The sequence below is a fragment of the Pongo abelii genome, chromosome X, assembly GCF_028885655.2.
Source record: "Pongo abelii isolate AG06213 chromosome X, NHGRI_mPonAbe1-v2.0_pri, whole genome shotgun sequence".
Classification (NCBI taxonomy): Eukaryota; Metazoa; Chordata; class Mammalia; order Primates; family Hominidae; genus Pongo; species Pongo abelii.
Genome location: NC_072008.2, coordinates 124,629,531 through 124,652,065, shown reverse-complemented (window position 1 = coordinate 124,652,065; position 22,535 = coordinate 124,629,531). Strand labels below are relative to the sequence as shown.

At 43.9% G+C, this 22,535-nt stretch overlaps 1 long non-coding RNA gene and 1 pseudogene across 2 annotated transcripts in view; one reads left to right on the top strand and one right to left on the bottom strand.

The window, feature by feature from the left end:
* LOC103889097 (uncharacterized) overlaps positions 1-22,535 on the bottom strand; it is an 87,359-nt gene that overhangs the window by 28,557 nt on the left and 36,267 nt on the right. For both annotated transcript variants that reach the window (XR_008518155.1, XR_008518156.1), the window contains 2 exons: positions 16,892-16,966; positions 13,498-13,738 (listed from right to left, as the gene is read on the bottom strand). This is a non-coding gene — a long non-coding RNA (uncharacterized LOC103889097). The remainder of the gene's footprint in view (positions 1-13,497; positions 13,739-16,891; positions 16,967-22,535) is intronic.
* LOC100458409 (aflatoxin B1 aldehyde reductase member 2-like) lies at positions 19,409-20,950 on the top strand (annotated as a pseudogene).

The following is a 22,535-nucleotide window of genomic DNA, read 5'->3' as shown; positions in this document are numbered from 1 at the left end:
ACTTTGGGAGGCTGAGGAGAGAGGATTGCTTGAGCCCAGGGGTTAGAGACCAGCCTGGGCAACATAGTGAGACCCTGTCTCTACAAAAAAATTAAAAATTAGCTGGGTGTGGTAGCACACGCTTGTAGTCCCAGCTAATCAGAAGGCTGAGGTAGGAGGATCGCTTGAGTGAGTTCAAAGCTGCAGTGAGCTGTGATCCCACCACTACACTCCAGCTTGGGTGACAGAATGAGACTGTCTCAAAAAAAGAAAAAAAAAAAGAAATCAGGTATTGGTTCATGCAATAACTTGAATGAACTCCTGGGAATTTTGCTTAGTGAAAAAAAGCCAATCTTAAAAGGTTATAAACTGTATGATTATTTATATAACACTCTTGACAAAAATATAGAGATGGGGAACAGATTAGTGGGTACCAGGCATTAGGGAATGGAGCATATAGGAGGTAGGAATGGCAGCTGGGCGCGGTGGCTCATGCCTGTAATCTCAGCACTTTGGGAGGCCGAGGGGGTGGATCACCTGAGATTAGGAGTTTGAGACCAGCCTGGCCAACATGGTGAAACCCTGTCTCTACTAAAAATACAAAAATTAGCTGGTCGTGGTGGCAGGTGCCTGTAATCCCAGCTACTCAGGAGGCTGAGGCAGGAGAATCGCTTGAACCTGGGAGGCAGAGGTTGCAGTTAGCCAAGATTGCACCACTGCACTCCAGCCTGGATGACAAGGGTGAAACTCCATCTCAAAAAAAAAAAAAAAAAAAAGAGGTAGGCATGGCTACAAAAGGTTCCTTGTGGTGAAAGTACGTTTCTGTACTGTGTTGGTGGATACATGAACCTACACGTGCTACAACTGCATAAAACTTCTAGTGAAAAAATCTGTTATTTAAAAAAAAATGCATATAACAAAATACATAGAACACATAAACAGAAACAAATGATCACAAGTAAAACTTGGGAAATCTGGGCAAGAGTAATAGGTTGTAGCAATGTCCTGGTTGTGATACTATAGTACAGTTTTATAAGATGTCACCACTGAGAAAAACTGGATAAAGGGTATATAATATCTCAATGTGCCGTTTCTGACAATTGCACGTGAACCTACAATCATCTCAAAATAGAAAGTTTAATTTTTTTAAAAAAGATGAAAACAAAAAATTGGGGCCTTGAACATTTTCTGGCTCATTGTGCAGGCATGGAACTCATTGGCCATCTGGCTACTAGGCTGGATAGTTACAAAGAACGACTCCCCAAACCTAAGTATGTAGCACCTTAGGGCCTCTGGTAATCCAAAGAAGAATTGTTTGCCTTCTGGAAATTCTCAGTAACCAAGTTTAATTGAACATCACTTTAATGAAAAAAACAAGCCTTTGCTATATAAATCTTCATACCAGGGGACAGCACTAGGAAATCAAAATAGGGTGTCTTAATCTATCCCCACCCCAGAGGCAGGGTTTCGCTCTGTCTCCCGGGCCGGAGTGCGGTGGTACCTCCTGCCTCGACCTCCTGGGCTCAAGCAATTCTGCCTCAGTCTCCCGAGTAGCTGGGACTACAGGCACGCGCCACCACACCCAGCTAATTTTTATATATATATATATTTTTTTTTGTAGAGAGGTGGTCTTGCCATGTTGCCCAGGCTGGTCTCCAACTCCTGGGTTCCAGTGATCCACCTGCCTTGGCCTCCCAAAATGCTGGGATTACAGGCATGAGCCAAAATGCCTGGCCCAAAAGTTCTTTATATATCCTAGATACAAGTCCTTTGTTGGGTATGTAGCTTGCAAATATTTTCTCTCAGTCTATAGCTTGTCTTTTAATTCTCTTAATAGAATCTTTCATAGATCAAAGATTTTAATTTTTTATGAAGCCCAATTTAATGTATTTTTTCTTACATGGATAACCCTTAGACAATATCAAACCTAAGAACACTTTGCTAGGCCCTAAATCATGAAGATTTTCTCCTGTGTTTTTTTTTTTTCTAAAATGTTTTATAGTTGTATGCTTTACATTTAAGTCTGTGATCCATTTTGAGTTATTTTTGTATAAGGTGGGATGTTTAGGTAAAAGTTCACATTTTTGGCCTATGGATGTCAATTGCTCCTGAACTGTTTGTTGAAAATGCTATCCTTCCTTAAGTTGCTTTTATACCTTTGTCAAATATCAATTGAGCAAGTTTGCGTTGCTATATTTCTGGGTTTTTTGTTCCATTGATCTATGTGTCTACTCTCTGCCATTACCACACTCTCTTTTTTTTTCTTTTTATTTGTACAATATTGGGGTACCTGTGCAATTTTATTATATGCATAGATTGCACAGTGGCCAAGTTAGTTAGTGCTCTGAGTGTATCCATCACATGAATAACATACATTGTACCCATTAGCCAATTTCTCATCATCCTCCTCCCTTCCACCCCTCACCCTTCCAAGTCTGCATGATCTATCATTTCCACTGTCTATATCCGTGTACCACAGTATCTTGATTACTATAGCCATATATGGTAACCCTTTATATTGGGAAGAGTGATTCCCTCCAATTTATTCTTTATGAAAATCACTTTAGGTACTCTAGGTCCTTTGCCTTTCCATGTAAATTTTAAAAGAAGCTTTTCTATGTCTATGAAGGTCCTTGCTGGATTTTGATAGGAATTTCATTTGCCTATAGATCAATTTGGGGATAATTGATATCTTTACTATGTTAAGTCTTTTAACCCACACAGTATATCTCTGCAATTATTAAGGTCTTCTTTGAGTTCTTTCCTCAGTGTTTTATAATTTCCAACATACAGATCATTTCATGTTTTGTTAAATTTATACTTGCTCTTTGGCACAAGGATGAATGGCATTGTGTTCTTTATTTAGATTTCCACATTGTTAGTATATATATGTGATTGATTTTTGTGTGTTTATCTGGTATCATATGACCTTACTGAATTCAGTGAATAGTTCTACGAGGTGTTTTTTTTTTTAAGATTCCCTGTGATTTTCTATGTAGACAATTAAGTCTTTTGCGAATCAAGACAGTGTCACTTGATCCTTTCCAATCCATGTACCTTTTATTTCCTTTTCTTGTCTTGTTGTGCTAGAGCTATTTTTCCCCCTTTCTTGCCATTGTACAGAATAGACCTTACAGTACAATATTGAATAGAAGTAGTGAGAACAGCCAGGCACGGTTGCTCATGACTATAGCACTCTGGGAGGCCAAGGTGGGCGGATAACCTGAGGTCATGAGTTCGAGACCAGCCTGGCCAACACGGCAAAACCCCGTCTCTACTAAAAATACAAAAATTAGCTGGGCATGGTGGTGGGCCCCTGTAGTCCCAGCTACTTGGGAGGCTGAGGCACAAGAATCGCTTGAACCCAGGAGGCAGAGGTTGCAGTGAGCTGAGATCGTGCCACTACACTCTAGCCTAGGCGACAGAGTGAGACTCCACCTCAAAAAAAAAAAAAAGTAGTGAAAACAAACATGCTTGCCTTGTTCTGACTTGAGAAAGAACTCAGTCTTTCACCATTAAGTATAATGTTAGTTGTAGGTTTTTTGTAGATGTTCTTTATGAGATTAAGGAAGTTTTCCTCTATGCCTAGTGTACTGAGAGTTTTTAATCATGAATAAATGTTGAACTTTAGGCTGGGTGTGGTGGCTCATGCCTGTAATCCCAGCAATTTTGGGAGGCTGAGGTGGGCAGATTGCCTGAGCTCAGGAGTTCGAGACCAACCTGGACAACACGGTGGAACCTTGTCTCTGCAGAAAAAAAACAAAAAATTAGCCAGGCATGATGGCACACACCTACAGTACCAGCTACTGGGGGTACTGAGGAGGGAAGATCACTTGGGCCCAGGAGGTTGAGGCTGCAGTGAACCGTGTTTGTGCCACTGCACTCCAGCCTGGGTAACAAAGTGAGACCCTGTCTCAAAAAAAAAAAAAAAATTGAATGTTATCATCAAATGCTTTTTCTGTGCCAGTTGATATGGTCAAATGACTTCAGTCTGCTGATATGGTGGAATACATTGATTAATTTTAAAATATTGAACTATGCATACATTGGAATAAATCCCAGAGTATAATTCTTTTCTACATTGTTGGGTTCATTTGGCTACTATTTTGTGGCAGTTTCTGTGTCTAAGTCCATGAAAGATATTCATTCATCCATAGTTTTCTTGCTTTGTACTGTCTTTGGTTTTGGTATCCTTCTGGGAATCTGATTATATGAATGTTGGATCTTTTGTTATTTCCAACAGGTCCCTGAGGCCCTATCCATCTTTTTTTTTCAGTCTATTTTCTCTCTGTTGTTCAGGCTGGGTAAATTCTATTGATCTATACACAAGTTTACTGATTTTGTCCTCTGCCATCTCTGCTGTATAATTGATCCTATCCAGCAATTTTTAAAAATCTATTTTTCAGTTCTGTAATTTTCATTTGGTTCTTTAAAAAATGTGAACAGGTGTTTTAATCATGTATAAAATGCCTGATTATGTATGAATTTGAAGGAAGAAGAGATCAAAGGATTCCTGGAGGAAGGTGTGTCAGAAGGGGCCTTCAAGTAAAGAGGCACAGACTATCCCTGCCTAGGGCTGCTCTGAGCATCTTCCCATTTCTTCCTCACAACAAGCCAACAATGATTATAGCAATACTTATACCCATTTTACAGATGAGGAAACTGAGGCTCAGTCAGGTTAAGTTTTTTTTTTTTAGGTTAAGTTATTTAACCAAGGTTCCATCGCCAAGAAGCAAAGGAGTCAGGACTTGAATCCAAGTCTTCCTGATGCCAGACTGCTTTCACCAGTATCTGGAGGCCCAAGTTAAATACCCTGCCAAGGGGAAATCTTCCCAAACACTCCCAGAATGTGGCCACTTGTTCCTTGGGACCCCCATGTTGTTCCATCCCAGGAACTTGCTTGCCCTCACCTGCTGTGAGCTCTAGTCACGTGTGTCTATGAAGGGTGTCATCACAGTATCACCTATACCTGTACCTGGCACAGGGCCTTGTAGGCTGGTAGCTACCCCAGGTGTCTACTGAGGGAACTTTAACCTAATTAAACCTGAGCTCTCAAAAATGCCCTCAGTGGAGGGCTGCTGTGAGGATTCCATGAATGGATGCTCACAAAGAGATCTAGTTCAGTGTTTGGCACACAGTGAGTACTCACTGCAAGGAAGGGTTGCCATTGGGCTGTTTATTGTTATTTGTATTTGACCAGCCTCCCTTCCTGGATTTGAAGTAGTTCCTATTCCCAGAAAGAGGCAGATAAGAGATAGTCACACAGCCACATGAAGGTCAAAACCAAGTTTCCCAATTCTGGACTCCCCAGGAAGTGCTCAATGCCCCTCAGAAAACTACTCAGTCAAGGTTCAGGTCTGTGTCCTTTGACAACATAAGAGCCCCTTGTGATGAAATAATTCAGCTGCAGCTCCATCACAGAACCACACATGTATTTCCCATCTTAACTTGTCCTTGCCCTACTCCACGTTCCTAATCAGAGACTGAATGTACCATGTCAGACTGGCCTGGAGTATATTTGATTCTTTTGTATAACTTCTATTGCTATGCTAAGATTTTATATTTTTTCCATTTATTTCAAGAGACTTTGCAATTACTTATTAAAGCATTTTTGTGGTGGCTACATTAAAACCCTTGTCAAATAATTTCAACATCTAATTCATCTTGGTGTTGGTATCAGTTGATTGTTTTAGGGTGATTTTTATCATATTCTGGATATGTTGACTATTATGTTAGAAGACTCTAATTCCTACTTAAATATTTGATTTTAGCAGGCAGTCAGTTTGTTTAGGTTTAGCATGCAGGTCCTGGCCTACTTTTGAAGGCTGTGATTCCAATGACAATTTAGTTTCAGAGCCTCTGTAGTGCTATTTTGGTCTGCTTGATTCATGTGGTGCTAATGGGTCCACTCTTCCCTGCTGGCGCTGCCTGAGGAAGCAGAGTGTTTCTCAGATAGGGTTGCCTGGTGCCTCTAGGTGGGGGAAGTGATTTTTCTAGTCTGTGGAAACAAAGAATCTTCCTTGTCTCTGCTGGTTCTGGTGGGACTCCCCTGACTTTGCTGCCTGCCTTCCTGGTATCTCTCAGAGGAAGAGAGAAGCCTCAAGACCATGAAGATAAACAGGCTTCCTGGGCTAGGCTACTTGTTATGGTCACGTTTCCCCTTGATGGTGTGCTTGCTTGGAGAGTATCTTTCAGTGGGGTAGGGGAGTCTCTGACCTTGTGAGAAAGGACAGCACCTCTTCTGGCTGCTTATTGTCAGTGGGGCACCTTGCTAAATCCCACTTGCTGGAGTTGCCAGGCTTACCTGTTGGTGTCAGTAGGACTCCCATTCAATGCAGAGGAGAAAGGAACCTACAGGAACCATTTTCTATTGCTAGGATGGGGTTTGGGAAATGCTGGCCCTGGGTCACATTTATGGCTTGAGAGTCATAAGGTACCCTGCTACTATGGTGTTCCTCCAGTTCTGGGATTCCTAATCATTCTGCCTTCCCCTTTAAACCTTTTAGAATTCTCCTGTGGCCACCTCTTGAATTATTTCCAGGATTTCTGGTTGGGTTTACCTGGGAGAAGCAGGGAGAAATGAGTCTATGCTATCTTCTCCAGACTGGAAGTGGAAGACCAATCCTGCATTGGTGTCTGCTGCTGCTTCTCCTAGGAATGATTCAGACTTTCATTTATCATCCTTTTTTTGGGGGCAAAGAGAAGCTCAGCAGGCTTTGCTTTGGTTAATATATCAAGCCCCCAGCTTTTTGTTTGTGGGTGCATCCATATCTGTGTGTGTGTGTGTGTGTGTGTGTGTGTGTGTGTGTGTGTGTTTGAGAAGAAAAGCTGGCAGAGATTAGCCCTGAAATAACTGTATTACAGTAGTCAAACACTCTGATAGGATATTGAGTTAGCTGTGGATTTGTCTTGCTGATAAGATACTCCTATACCACTATACTCACAGGATCATCATATTTTGAGCGTCAGAACAATTATATTTTGGTATTTACATATAGGCGAAAGGCAGAAAATTTGAGAAACACATTCACCCATCCAAACCCAAAGAATAGACTCAGAGACACAAAGAACAGTGGAAGCGAGACTTTTAATGGTGGTCTTACAAAATCGGGTGTCTGGTAGGCAGGCACACCTGGGGCAGTTACAGCAGGTAATTTATCTCTAGCATGCAAGTCCCTCCCCCAGTTCCTCATTGGTCAAGTACTATGGGGTTACAATAGTCCCAGACGTCACCTAAGTTTCATTATCTTTTATAAGATTATACCCCAGTCCCCTACCCCACTTACATTTCGATTTCCCAATAACAAAACTTTCTTCCCTTTTATGGGCTGACCTCTGCTCTACATTCTGTTTCCTTATCATGACTTTCTAGGTACCTGAGCCATGTGGTTTGTCATGTCCACAGGCTGGTTGCCAGTACTTAGATTTATCATGCCTTGAAAATTGACCATGTAAAATGTTTTCTCACAAATTCCCTCCTCTTTTTAATTTACTTCCTTTGGTCTCATTTTCATCTAAACCCTTTTTGGTCCTCGAATCACTCTAGAACTTGTCTACTTTCTTCCTTATAGGAGAGTGAGTTTAATTTGGTTTCTAATAGTAGCAGGTTATTTTGCTGGTAAGTCATTGGCATTTGTTTATTAATAGCTCTTTCAATTAATCTCTGTGCTACTCTCTTCACACAAGGGATAATACAACATCCCACTGCTGTTAAGACTCCTGCCACAATTATGAGAGATGTATGGATTGAAGCTACCATGTCTTTCCATTTTCCAAACCAACCTTCTAGCCAGCCTGTAAATGGGTCAATTCCAGCATTTTCTGCCAGTTTGTCGGCTAGAGTTGTCAGTCCTTGTAAAACTTTGGTGATGGTCCCATCTGGGGCAATATTGTTGGGAATGAAAGTACAACATTTCCCATCTAGCATAACACATACGCCCCCTTTTTCTGCTAGTATCAGACTTGTCTAGCACAAGTCTGTTTCCCAGGCCATTCGGCTGGTGGCATCAAACTCGCTAGCCACCTCTTTGAGGGCGTCCTGAGTACAATTGATGAATCTCTGTTGATTATAACAGATATAATTAATCCAATCCACATTCTTATTAATAGCTGACACCAAAAGAGTGCTGACTCAAACTCAGCAGCTATTTGGCTTCAGGCCTTAAATTCATTAGGCACCCCCTTAGGGACTCCTATCGAGTCAATATATATATTGGGATCAAAAGAATTTGTCATATCTCTCTGGTTTTGGTGGCCATGTGTATTTTCGGGTATCTTATGGAATGCCAGGGTGAAAGGAATGGCCAATTGGACTAAAGCACAAGTCCTGGTCCAGTTGGACAGTAACTAACAGGTTATGGAGGTCCCTTTTCCCACAGTACCACCAGACATCAGCCCAGAGTATATGGAGAGCTGAGTAATTGCCATTGCCTCACTCAGCAGTGATGATTACGATGTGGGTACAAGTACGAGAGTTCTCCCACAGGCTTATTGAACTCTGCCCCCTGCCTAGAGAGACAAGAGGAGTGGTTCATATTCCCTATAGAGAATGAGGGGATTGCTCTGGGATCTGACCACCACAATGCAGGAAAGAACAATGACAGGCTCTTACAAGTCTCATTTCCCCATGCATCTTTGTCCTGGTATAGAGCCAACATGCAATGCATGCCTTCAGGATCGGTATCCCATCCTAGGGGAAATGGAACCACCTGTGCCTGAGGTCGTCCCGCAACACACACATAGCAATTACTTTTTTTTTTGAGACGGACTCTCGCTCTGTCACCCAGGCTGGAGTGCAGTGGCATGATCTCGGCTCACTGTAACCTCTGCCTCCCGGGTTCAAGCGATTCTCCTGCCTCAGCCTCAGCCTCATCCTCCCGAGTAGCTACGATTACAGGCATGTGCCACTATGCCTGGCTAATTTTTTGTATTTTTAGTAGGGACGGGGTTTCACCGTGTTAGCCAGGATGGTCTCAATCTCCTGACCTCGTGATCTGCCTGGTTCAGCCTCCCAAAGTGTTGGGATTACAGGCGTGAGCCACTGCACCCAGCCAGCAATTACTCTTGCTGAGGGCTTGTACTGAAAATTTGACCCATTTGACCCAGGCATTCACATCCCTGTACCCTGTCTCAATTTCTAAAGTTTGCCTTAAATCCTTTACCTCAATTATTTCTACCCTTTTAGGGTCATTATTTGGTTAACTATTTCCATCAATAACAGCATAACCATTATGTCTCTTGCCATTTGTCACTTGGGACAACCATCCACAAACAGCCTTATCCCATCACGTAGTGGAGCTTCCTTAAGGTCTGGTCTAACTTTGATTTGGTATTCTATGATATCTAAGCAGTTATGGTCTGATGTCTCTTTGTTCTTCTCTCTTTTCCATAGGAAACTGGCTGGATTCAGGCAAGTATCTGCTGTTACAACCAAATTATCTTTTTCTAGTGACATGGCTTCATATTTTAGAATCCAAGAATCCATTAACCACCTCCCGGCTTTTTGATTTAATATATTCCTGACTTGGTGTGGGTGCTTACTATTAGGGCCCCACCAAAGGTTAGCTTTTGACTCTACCAGCAGGGCTATGGCAGCTACTGCTTGCACACATTCAGGCCACCCCCGAGAGACAGGCTCGAGAAGCTTGGAGACAAAAGCAACAGGTTGCCTCTTCCCTCCCCTGGTTTGAGTGAGCACCCCAAGGCCAAACTCTGGCCTACTGTTACAAACAGATGGAATGGTTTCTCTAAAGATGGGAGCGCCAGGACCGGGGCAGTAATGAGGGCCTGCTTTAGCTCTTTCACTACCTGAATTTCCTCTGGGGATCATTGCATGGGATCGGGTTCCTCTTCTAGTAACTTGAGATACAGAATTTTTGTCTTTTGAGCATATGAGTCAATTCATAACCTGCAGTAGCCAGTTGAACCTAAAAATTTTCGGAGTTCTCTCTGTCTTAGGCAAAGGCAGGCCCACTATTCCAGATATTCTCTCTGGGTTTATTCTCCACTTCCCTTCACTAATCAGGTGTCCTAAATATTTAACTTCTTTTTCTACAAACTGCAATTTGTTCTTAGAGACTTGCAATCCCCTTTCTCCTAGGAAATTAAGCAAGCTTATGGTGGTTTCTGATACCTCGGCCCTCCTCTCCCCAGAAATTAAAAGATTATCTACATATTGTAATGACTGGGTTCCCCTGGAAGGTTGGAATTCCTCCCGGACTTTTTCTATTATTTGACCAAATACGTTTGGGGCTTCCATGAAACCTTGTGGCAGCACAGTCTAGCAGTACTGTTGTTTTCTCCCAGTTATAGGATTTTCCCATTCAAAGACAAAGAGGTCCCTACTCCGAAAATCTAGGGGACATGCCCAGAATGCTTCTTTTAGACCCACCACACTGAACCACTTATGTTCACAGAGTATCTTATTAAGGAGGGTGTAGGGGTTAGGTGCCACAGGATGGTGGGTCTGGACAATTTGATTCATAGTCCCTAGGTCTTGCACCAATCTATAGAACCCATCAGGCTTTTTGACTGGGAAAATTGGAGTATTGTATGGTGAAATGCAGGGTTCTAATAGTCCATCTTTAATCAATCCCCCTATTACCAGTTGGAGATCTTTTCTCCCTTCAAGAGAAATGGGATATTGTTTTCTTTTTTTTTTTTGAAACGGAGTCTCACTCTGTTGCCAGGCTGAAGTGCAGTGGCATGATCTCAGCTCACTGCAACCTCCGCCTCCTAGGTTTAAGTGATTCTCCTGCCTCAGCCTCCTGAGCAGCCGGGACTAAAGGTGCGTGCCACCATGCCGAGATATTTTTCGTATTTTTAGTAGAGACAGGGTTTCACCATGTTGGTCAGGATGGTCTCGATCTCTTGACCTCATGATACGCCCACCTCGGTCTCCCAAAACGCTGGGATTACAGGCGTGAGCCACTGTGCCTGGCCTGTTTTCTGAAAACTACTTCTCCTGGTTGTTTTAGTTTAATCTGTAAGGGTGTGATTTTTAACCCTCCCCTGTTGCCTTCCCTAATCCGCACAAGGGGATTAATTTTTCTTTCCTCTTCCTTTGTTAGGAGGCCCATCATTACTTTTATTTGTCCTTCCTCTATTCCTAATCCTAAACCCAATCTCACAATCAGGTCTTGACCAAGGAGGTTAGTTCCTGCTTCAGGAACATATAAGAGTGACCCCTCAATTTGTTCAGGTCCCAATCTAATTAACATTTTCTTGAATATCAGAACCTGAAATCCCTCCCCTTTTACCCCGATACTGTCAATTTTTCCTTAGAGACTTCTGTACCCCTTGGTTGGTGAATTAGGGAGGAGCAAGCCACCCCAGTATCAACCAAAACTGTCACTTCTTCTCCCTCGGGTCCCACCTTCACATTTATCAACGGTTCCTGGAGAGTCCTACTCAGAAGGAACCCCTGGCCCCCCTTGTCTTCATCAACGGTCATGAAGGGGATCATTTTTTCTTCTTTTTTCCATTCAGGACATTCTCTCTTAAAATGCCCTGGTTTTCCGCACTTCTAACATCAACTCATAGTCTTAGGAGCTTTTCCCTTCTTTCTCTGTGTCGAAATCTATTATTCCATTGTTTCCTTCAAGAGGGATCTTGATCTAACCTTTTTCTGACTACCTTTTCCACAGTGGAAACCATGATTCTCGCTTTTTGTTTCTGCTTCTCTTCCTCTCTCCTTACAAAGACCTTCTGAGCTTCCCTCAGTAATTCCTCAATTGGTTTCTCATCCCATTCATTACTCTTTTGTAATTTTTTTGTAATGTCAGGCCAGCTCTTAGTTACAAAGTTAACCTTCAAAAGGCCTTGCCCTACTGGGTCCTCCAGATCTAATCTAGAGTATTTTCTCAGGATCCTCTGCAGGAATGCAGAGGGAGTTTCCTCGTTTTCTTGTTGAATCTTGAATGCCTTTGAGACATTTTGTGTCCTAGGAGTGGACTCTTTGATCTCTTTAATTATTAGTTCCCTGAGGTCCTGCATTTGGGCCCAGTCCCTGGGATCATTATTATCCCATTTAGGATCGACATTCGGAAATTTTTGTTTGGTTGGCAAGACTCCTTGCCCGGGAGGGTGTTGCCTCTCCCAGATGGTCATGGCTGCTCTCCTAATCATTCCCCTTTCTTCTCCTGTGAACAGAATATTCATGATAGACATCATTTCAGCCCAGGTGTAAAAGCTGGTTCCTAGGAATTGGTCCAGCTGGTCTGCTAAACCGAGGGGATCTTCTAGGAACGGTTTCATTTCCTTCTTGAAATTCCTAACTTCAGAACTTCTAAGAGGAGCATTTACAAAGCCAGTCTCTCCCTGTCCCATGGGAACTTCCCTAAGAGGGGGAGCATGCTAGATGCCTGCTGTGTGGAAAGGATAAGGAAGTTCTCAATATCCCTCTTACACTGTTCTTTTTCTTAAATTTGGATGAGGACTTAAAGGAGCAATTGGTTCGGCTCCCCCATGGTCTCCAGGTCTTTCTTCCTCTAACCCTCCTGTTGCCCCCTTGATCTTCCTGTCCCCTATTTTGTGAGCTGTATGGAGGGGCAAGCATGATAGGGGGTCCCAGGGCTTTTCACTGGGCAAGGGCTTTTTACTAGGCTCTTTTTCTTCTTCTTTGATGGGGAACGTGGGGGTTAATTCTTTGATCCAGCAGAGAGCATAACCTATCTGTTCTTGTGAGGATGTGTTTTTTGTTTTTTTTTTTTTTTTTTTTTTTTAGTGGAGTCTTGCTCTGTTGCCCAGGCTGGAGTGCAGTGGTGCGATCTCAGCTCACTGCAAGCTCTGCCTCCTGGGTTCACGCCATTCTCCTGCCTCAGCCTCCCGAGTAACTGGGACTACAGGCGCCCACCACCACGCCTGGCTAATTTTTTGTATTTTTAGTAGAGATGGGGTTTCACTGTGTTAGCCAGGATGGTCTCGATCTCCTGACATTGTGACCCACCCACCTCGGCCTCCCAAAGTGCTGGGACCACAGGCATAAGCCACTGCACCCGGCCTAGAATGGGGTTTTATCATTCACATAGAGAATTAAAGCTTGGCACACCCAGTCCTCATCTGAGCCAAACTTAAACCAAAAGACTGAAGGCTTACGAATGGGGTCTTTGGGACAGGTAAAACAGCAATACTTTATCATCTTTTGCTTTTCCTTGTCCCTGGTTCAAGAGTTGTCCCTCCAAACCTGCAGCATTCTCCCTAAAGGACTATCCGGGGGAATGTCAGAGGGAGTCTCTTTGGCTCCCTCTTTCCTTTGTCCCCTAGGCCTAGAATTTCTGTTTCCCATTTTCGTCAATCTGTGTCTGAGTTTTTCCCTGTGTACTCAAGCCCCCCACTAGAGGTTTCTTGCACACACCGAGAATCACTTCATCCGTCTCTGGCTGTTTCCCTTGCGAGAGAACAGAACCGCAAATTGGGTCTCCACACTTGCTTCATACCTAGGATACGTCTCAGTCACACACACTCGACCTCCAAAAATGCCCAACCACCAAGACAATACTCACAGTCCAATTTTCCTACCTTGGCTCGTACATGAGGTTGCCTGGTTGCCACGGTGCCTGCTTTTCTCCCTGTGTCACCTCCACTGCCTCCTGAATAACAGTCTCAGGTTTGTCTATGGCCTCTGCAGGGAGCCGGGATTCCCAGACAGAGCAGGCCACTTAAATCAGGTGGGACGCCTCTCCCCTCTTGGCCGGAGTCCAACTCCACGCAGGCACAGAGATCCCAGATTGGCCCCCAAGTTTGCGAGAAACACATTCATCTGTCCAAACCCAAAGAATGGACTCAGAGACACAAAAGAACAATGGAAGCGAGACTTTTAATGGTGATCTTGCAAGAATGGGTGTCTGGTAGGCAGGCACAGCTGGGGCAGCTACAGCAGGTCATTTATCTCCTAGCATGCAAGTCCCTCCCCCAGTTCCTCATTGGTCAAGTACTGTGGGGTTACAATCTTCCTGGACATCACCTAAGTTTCATTATCCCTTATAAGGTTATAACCCTGTCCCCTTCCCTGCTTAAGTTTCGATTCTCCAATAACTTTGTAAACTTTTTCTTCCCTTTTATAGGCTGACTCCTCCTCTACATTCTGTTTGCTTATTGCGACTTTCTAGGTGCATAAGCTGTGTGGTTTGTCACGTCCGCAGGCTGGCTACCAGTACTTAGATTTATCATACCTTGAAAATAGACCATTTAAAATGTTTTCTCACAGAAAATAAGATTTTAAAACATTATCCTCCCTTTATATAAAACCTTGGGATATCAGCATACTCTGTGCTGGACCAGCATAGTCTGGTCCTGGAAAATAAGGACCACTGGATCACTGTCCATCACAGGAAAACAAAATGCCACTGTAGAAAACTGTCTGTGGCAGGCTGAATAGTGGTCCTCACAACATACCTGTATAACATAATGGTAAAATGCTAAAAGGGACTTTGCAGGTGTGATTAAGTTAATAATCTTGAAATGAGATGATTGCTCTGGATTAGCCAAGGGGACCTAATCTTTATTATGGATTCTTCATAAAAGAGGCAGGAAGGTCAGAGTCAGAGAAGGTCATGTGACTATGGAAGCAGAGGTCAGAGAGTCACAGAGAGACTTGAAGATGCTATGCTGCAGGCTTTGAAGATGGAGGAAGGAGCTATGAACTAAGGAATGTAGGCAGCATCTAGAAGCTGGAAAATGGCTGATTTTGAACTTCAGTCTCCAAAACTGTATTGCCTTAGTTGGTTTTGTGTGGCTATAAAGGAACACCTGAGACTGGGTAATTTATAAATAAAAGAGGTTTATTTGCCTCACAGTTCTGCAGGCTGTATAAGCAGCAAGCAGCATGATGCCAGCATCTGCTTCTGGTGAGAACCTCAGGAAGCTTCTAATCATGGCAGATGACAAAGGGTGAGCAGGCATGTCACATGGTGAGGGGGGAGTGAGAGAGAGAGGGGAGGCATGCTATGTACTTGTAAACAACCAGATCTCCTGTAAACTAATAGAGTGAGAACTCATTCATTATCATGGGGACAGCACCAAGCTATTCAAGAGGGATCAACCCCCATAACCTAAACACCTCCCAGTGGGCTCCACCTCCAACATTAGGGGACACATTTCAACGTGAGATTTGAAGGGGACAAATATCAAAACTATGTCATATGTGATAATAAATTTATGTTGTTTTAAGCCACTAAACTTGTGGTGATTTGTTATAGCAGCCATAGGAAATTAACACTAATAGAGAGCAAATGACAATGATCAGGGGTTGGAAGTCAGAGAGTGTTGGAGAATAGTATGAGCATGGTTGCTTGTACAAGGATGCACTTAAACCATGAGACTAGTTTGGAAACAAGAAGCCTGAGAAGAGACTGGCTCAATGTCTAAACCATTGCTGCTCTATAGAACTTTATTTGATGATGAAAGTGTTCTACATCTGCACTCTCCAATATGGTAGCCACTAGCCACATGTGACTACTAAGCACTTGAAATGTGGCTAGTACAATAAGGGAACTTTTTCTTTTTTTTTTTTTTTTGAGATGGAGTCTTGCTCTGTCACCCAGGTTGAAGTGCAGTGGCAGATTTCGGCTACTGCAAACCTCCACCTCCTGGGTTCAAGGAATTCTCCTGCCTCAGCCTCCTGAGTAGCTGGGATTACAGGTGTGTACCACCACGCCCAGCTAATTTTTGTATTTTTAGTGGAAACGGGGTTTCACCATGTTGGCCAGGCTGGTCTTGAACTCCCGACCTCAAATGATCCACCCGCCTTGGCCTTCTAAAGTGCTGGGATTACAGGCATGAGCCACCATACCCAGCCTACTCTTAATTAATTTATATTTAAATTTAAAAATCTACATGTAGCTAATGGCTACTGTATTAGACAGACAGTTTTCTACTATTAAAAAGAATGTGGATAGGGTGACTATGAACTTATTCATTAAATTGTTCAATGCTAGAAAACTGGCTTGCCAAAAATAGTCTATGCCAAATTAAAGAAGTACCAACACTTCTCTGGAGATCAGATTTCTTATAATCTCTGCCATAATATAACTAAAAACCTAGATGAGAAAAAAGCATCTAAGCAGCATGTAAAATTGCTGTCATAAAACTCATGAACTTCACTTCATAGGAGATGTATGGAGTCAGTCCTTAGTCAAACAGCTACACATTAGAGGAACCAAGAATACGTTGATCTCAGAACTTCTTCAAAAGCACAAAAATCCGGAACACACTTAGGGAAAAGACATAAGGAAAGACATATTGCTACATGCCTCAGAGGTCCAGGGCAAAAGCAGATGATCATAATGGCCACCCTGAGTCACAAGACAAGGTTATATTATGTTCTGAATCATCTGTTTAAAAAGGCAAAGCAGGCCAGGCGCAGTGGCTTACGCCTGTAATCTCAACACTTTGGGAGGCTGAGGTGGGTGGGTTACTTGAGGTCAGGAGTTCGAGATCAGCCTGGCCAACATGGTGAAACCCCATCTCTAATAAAAACACAGAAATTAGCTGGGCATGGTGGTGGGCATCTGTAATCCCAGCTACTCGGAAGGTTGAGGAACAAGAATCACTGGAACCCGGGAGGTAGAGGCTGCAGTGAGCCGAGATTGCCACTGTACTCTAGCCTGGGCAACAGAATGAGACTCTGTCTCAAAAAAAAAAAAGAAGGCAAAGTAGTGAATAACTCAGTATTTAAAAAAAAAAAAAAAAAAAAAAAAAAAGCTCAACAGAGGGAATGGGTAAATGCAAAACCAAACAAAAAGTTGTCTTTCCACTTTCATGTAAAATCCCTTCTTTTAGGGTTCTAGCCACTATGCTATGCCATCCACTCCAGCTCCTTGTTAGTCACTTATGCACCAGGATTGATCTGCACCACATGTTTGATAAATTATTGCAAATCCTCTCTCACCATTACCATCCAAATCCTTCTCACCTGCCACGCAACTTCCAAATCTGGATCAATTGAATCGATCCACCACCATTGTTTCTATTTCCAGACTGCCGAGCCCTGGTGGAAGAAATAACAGAATGATATAGGCAGGAATATCTTGAAAAGCATGGTTTCTGTGGAATACTATGCAGCAGTTAAATATGTAAGATATCAGCTGGGCATGGTGGCTCACGTCTGTAATCCCAGCACTTTGGGAGGCCCAGGTGGATGGATCACCTGAGGTCAGGAGTTTGAGACCAGCCTGGCCAACATGGCAAAACCCTGTCTCTACTAAAAATACAAAAATTAGCCAGGCGTGGTGGCAGGAGCCTGTAATCGCAGCTACTCAGGAGGCTGAGGCAGGAGAATCACTTGAACCTGGGAGGCGGAGGTTGCAGTGAGCCGAGATCGTGCCACTGCATTTCAGCCTGGGCTACAGAGTGAGACTGTGTCACACACACACACACACACACACATACACACACACAAGATATCTATATATACTGATACAGAAAAAATTCCATACACATTAAATAAAAAAGCAAGTGATATCACAGTCCCTAGTATGGCTATAATCAAAAGGATAGATACTAACAAGTGTTGGCAAAGATGTGGAGAAACTGGAAGCCTCATATACTGCTGGTGGGAACGTAAAATGGATCAGCCACTTTGAAAAACAATCCAGTAGTTCCTCAAAATGTTAAACACAGAGTTACCATATGACCCAGCAATCCCACTCCTAGATACACACCCAAAAGACATGAAAATATATGTCCACACAAAAACTGGAACATGAATACTCATAGCCACGTTATTCATAATAGCCAAAAAGTAGAAACTGGCTGGGTGCGGTGGCTCATGCCTGTAATCCCAAAACTTTGGGAGGCTGAGGCAGGTGGATCACGAGGTCAGGAGATGGATACCATCCTGGCCAACATGGTGAAACCCTGTCTCTACTAAAAAAAAAAAAAACAAAAACAAAAAAACAAAAAACTTAGCTGGGTGTGGTGGCGCGTGTCTCTAATCCCAGCTACTTGGGAGGCTGAGGCAGAAGAATCACTTGAACCAGGGAGTCGGAGGTTGCAGTGAGCTGAGATCACGCCACTGCACTCCAGCCTGGCAACAGAGTGAGACTCCATCAAAAAATAAAATAAAAAGTAGAAACTACCCAAATGTCCAAATGACAAATAGATAAACAAAATGTAGTATATCCACACAATGAATATGCCAAGAGCAAGTTGCAAGTTTTTGGGTTTTTTTTTTTTTTTTGAGACAGGGTCTCACTCTGTTGCCCAGGCAGGAGTGCCGTAGCACAATCATGGCTCACTGCAGCCTTGGCCTCCCAGGCTCAAGCAATCCTCCCACCTCAGCCTCCTGGGTAGCTGTGACTATAGGAACACACTGCTACATCCAGCTAATTTTTTGTATTTTGTAGAGACAGGGTTTTGCCATGTTGCCCAGGCTGGTCTTGAACTCGTAAGCTCAAGTGATCCACCTGCCTCACCCTCCCAAAGTGTTGAAATTACAGGCATGCACCACCATGCCTGGCCTCCAAGAGCAATTTTATTCAGCAATAAAAAGAATGAAGTTCTGATTCATGCTACAACATAGATGAACCTTGAAAACACTGTGCTAAGTAAAATAAGCCAGTCACGAAAGATAACATATTTTTCCATTAATATCAAAGTCCAGAATAGGGAAATCTATAGAGACTGAAAGTGGATTAGTGGTTACTAAGAGTTGAAGGATAAAGAGGTGATAGCTAAAGGATACAGGGTTTCTTTCTGAGGTGATGAAAATGTTCTAAAAATTGACTATGGCAGTGGTTGCACACATCCATGAATATACTAAAAACAATTGAACTGCACACTTTAAATGTGTGAATTGTGTAGTGTGTGAATTATAGCTCAATAAAGCTGTTATTTTTTTTAAAAAAAGCAAGTGATAGAATAATACATGTACTATGAGCTCATTTGTATAAAAACCAAAACTACATATGCATGTAATATAAACATTTGTGAATGTATGTAAATATATAGAACATGATTTGGAAGGATACCCACCCATCTGTTAGCATTGGTTGCTTTTGGGGAGAGAAGTAGGATTGCCTTCTGTAACATCACACTTTCCTGTTTCTCCGCCTACCACCCTGATTGTTCCTCCGAATTGCTTTGTAGGCATTCTTTGCCCTGCTCATTCCTTTATAATCCACATTTAACTCTTCAGGCTCTCCTTGAAGTGATCATATGATCACATATTTCCCATGGTTTCAACAATGCCGGTCCATATCCTGACTCATTTATTCAACAAATAATCCACTGAGCACCTGCTAAGTACTGTGCTAGTTGCTAGACATTCAGAAGGACTGAGGCAAATAAGATTGCTATGCTCATGAAATTTACATTCTAGTGGTGGTGAAGATATATAATAATAAGCAAGCCAATAAATGAACAGACAATTTCAGATAATGTTAAGTGGTAGGGAGAAAATAAAACACGGTGAGGGGCAGGCGCCATTGCCATGTTGAGTACCACGTCTCGCACCATGCCCCACGCCGCCATCCACTGCGCAGGTCGCTCCCTGCCACCCGAGGCCCGCATGTTCGCCATGTCCCTTCCACAACCAACGTAGGCCGCCTTGGGCATCCTGGCCCGGCGCGCCATGGTGCTGGGCACCATGGAGATAGGGCGCCACAGGGACGCATCCGCCAGTGCCACGGCCATGCACGCTTTCCTGGAGCACGGCCACACCGAGCTGGACATGGCCTTCGTGTACAGCAATGGCCAGTCCAAAACCATCCTGGGCGGCCTGAGGCTGGGGCTGGGCGGTGGCGACTGCTGAGTGAAATTTGCCACCAAGGCCAACCCTTGGGAGGGAAAATCACTAAAGCCTGACAGTGTCCGGTCCCAGCTAGAGACGTCATTGAAGAGGCTGCAGTGTCCCCGAGTGGACCTCTTCTACCTACATGCACCTGACCACGGCACCCCAGTGGAAGAGACGCTGTGTGCTTGCCACCAGCGGCACCAGGAGGGCAAGTTCGTGGAGCTTGGCCTCTCCAACTATGCCAGCTGGGAAGTGGCCGAGATCTGTACCCTCTGCAAGAGCAAAGGCTGGGCCGGGCATGGTGGCTCATGCCTGTAATCCCAGCACTTTGGGAGGCCGAGGTGGGCGGATCACGAGGTCAGGAGATCGAGACCATCCTGGCTAACACGGTGAAACTCCATCTCTACTAAAAATACAAAAAAAAAAAAAAAAAAAAATTAGCCGGGTGTGGTGGCGAGCGCCTGTAGTCCCAGCTACTCGGGAGGCTAAGGCAGGAGAATGGCGTGAACCCAGGAGGAGGAGCTTGCAGTGAGCCGAGATGGCGCCACTGCACTCCAGCCTGGGTGACAGAGTGAGACTCTGTCTCCAAAAAAAAAGAAAAATAATAAATAAATAAATAAATAAATAAATAAGAGCAAAGGCTGGATCCTGCCCACTGTGTACCAGGGCATGTACAATGCCACCACCCGGCAGGTGGAAATGGAGCTCTTCCCCTGCCTCAGGCACTTTGGACTGAGGTTCTATGCCTACAACCCTCTGGCTGGGGGTCTGCTGACCGGCAAGTACAAGTATGAGGACAAGGGCAGGAAACAGTCTGGGGGCTACTTCTTTGGGAATAGCTGGGCTGAGACCTACAGGAATCGCTTCTGGAAGGAGCACCACTTCGAGGCCATTGCCCTGATGCAGAAGGCCACGCAGGCCGTGTATGGCGCCAGTGCCCCCAGCATGACCTTGGTCACCCACCCTCTGGTGGATGTACCACCACTCACAGCTGCAGGGTGCCCACGGAGACGTGGTCATCCTGGGCATGTCCAGCCTGGAGAAGCTGGAGCAGAACTTGGCAGTGATGGAGGAAGGGCCCATGGAGCCGGCTGTCATGGACACTTTTAATCAAACCTGGCATTTGGTTGCCCATGAATGTCCCAACTACTTCCGCTAGGCCCATCGTGGCTCAGGCTGCCCAAGGCTTTTCTGTCACCTCTTTTATTCTCTCACGCTGACCAGTCTTGGCCTTGAGCTGACTTAACCGGGTCTTTCTGGATCGTCTAGATCCATGTGTCATTTTTCTAGCTTCTTGCCTTGCTCCCTGCTCACTTTACACTGTGAAAGGTGGGGGTGAGTCCCACTTGGGCATTTCCTGTTGAATAAAGCAGGCACTTGACCCAGCCATAGCCGAGGTCAACCGCCGCACCGCCCCACCAAAAAAAAGAGAAAAAAAAAAAACCAGGGTGATATGATGAGATACTGATCAGAGTAGGGGGCTCCTTAGTTGGGATGACCAGGGAAAGCCTCTCTGAGGAGCTGACCCTAGACCTGAGACATGGATGATGAGAAAGATGGTAAGAGAACATTTTATGCAGGGTGCATAGGCCCTGAAGAGAGAACAAATTATAGCTGGAAGCATTGCAAACGAATAACATAGCATGGGATAAGATCAGATATTTTGGTAAGGGCTACCGTATCTTATTAGGTCAAAGTAAAGAGCTTGAACGTTATACAAAATGTAACTGGAAGCCCCTGGAGGGTTTTGAAACAGGCAGAGTGTCCTAGTCTGTTTCACATTGCTATAACAGAATATCACAGACTAGGTAATTTATAATAAACAGAAATTTATTTGGCTCATGGTACTGGAGGCTGGGAAGTCCAAGAGCATGGAGCCAGCATCTGATGAGGGCCTTCACACTGCGTCATGCCATAATGAAAGGCGGAAGGACAAGAGAGGGTAAGAGCGAGGGAACAGGAAGAGTCAAACTTGCTTTTATAACGCAGCCACTCTTGCAATAACTAACCCACTCCTGAGATAATGACATTAATCTATTAATAAGGGTAGAGCCCTCATGACCTAATCACTTCTTATTATGTCCCACCTCCCAACACTGTTCCATTGGGAATTAAGTTTCCAACACATGAACTTTAGGGGACACATTCAAACCATGGCATTCTATTCTGGTCCCCAAAATTCATGTCCTCACAGTGCAAAATACATTCATTCCATTGCAGTAGCCAGAAAATTCTTAACTTGTTCCAGTGTCAACTCAAAGATCCAAAGTCCAGTCTCATCAAAAGCAGATATGGGTGGGACTCAAGCCATAATTCACCTTGAGGCAAATTTTCCTCCAGCTGTGAGGAGACAGATTAAAAATTAAACAAGTTATTTATTTACAAAATACAATGCTGGGTGATGTGGTTTGGATATGTGTCTCTGCCCAAATTTCATGTTGAATCGTAAATTCCAGTGTTAGAGGTGGGGCCTGGTAGGAGGTGATTGGACCATGGGGGTGGATCCTTTATGAATGGTTTAGCACCATCCCCTCTGTGCTTTTCTCGTGATGGTGAGTTCTCGTGAAATCTGGTTGTTTAAGTGTGTAGCACCGCCCCTCTCTCTTCCTCTTGCTCCAGCCATGTAAGACATGCCTGCTTCCCCTTCACCTTCTGCCACGATTGAAAGTTTCCTGAGGCCTCCACAGAAGCCAAGTAGATGCCAGCACCATGTTTCCTGCAGAACCTGCAGAATCTGCATACAGCCTGCAGAACAATGAGCCAATTAACCTCTTTTGTTTATAAATTACCCAGTCTCTGGTATTTCTTTCTTTCTTTCTTTCTT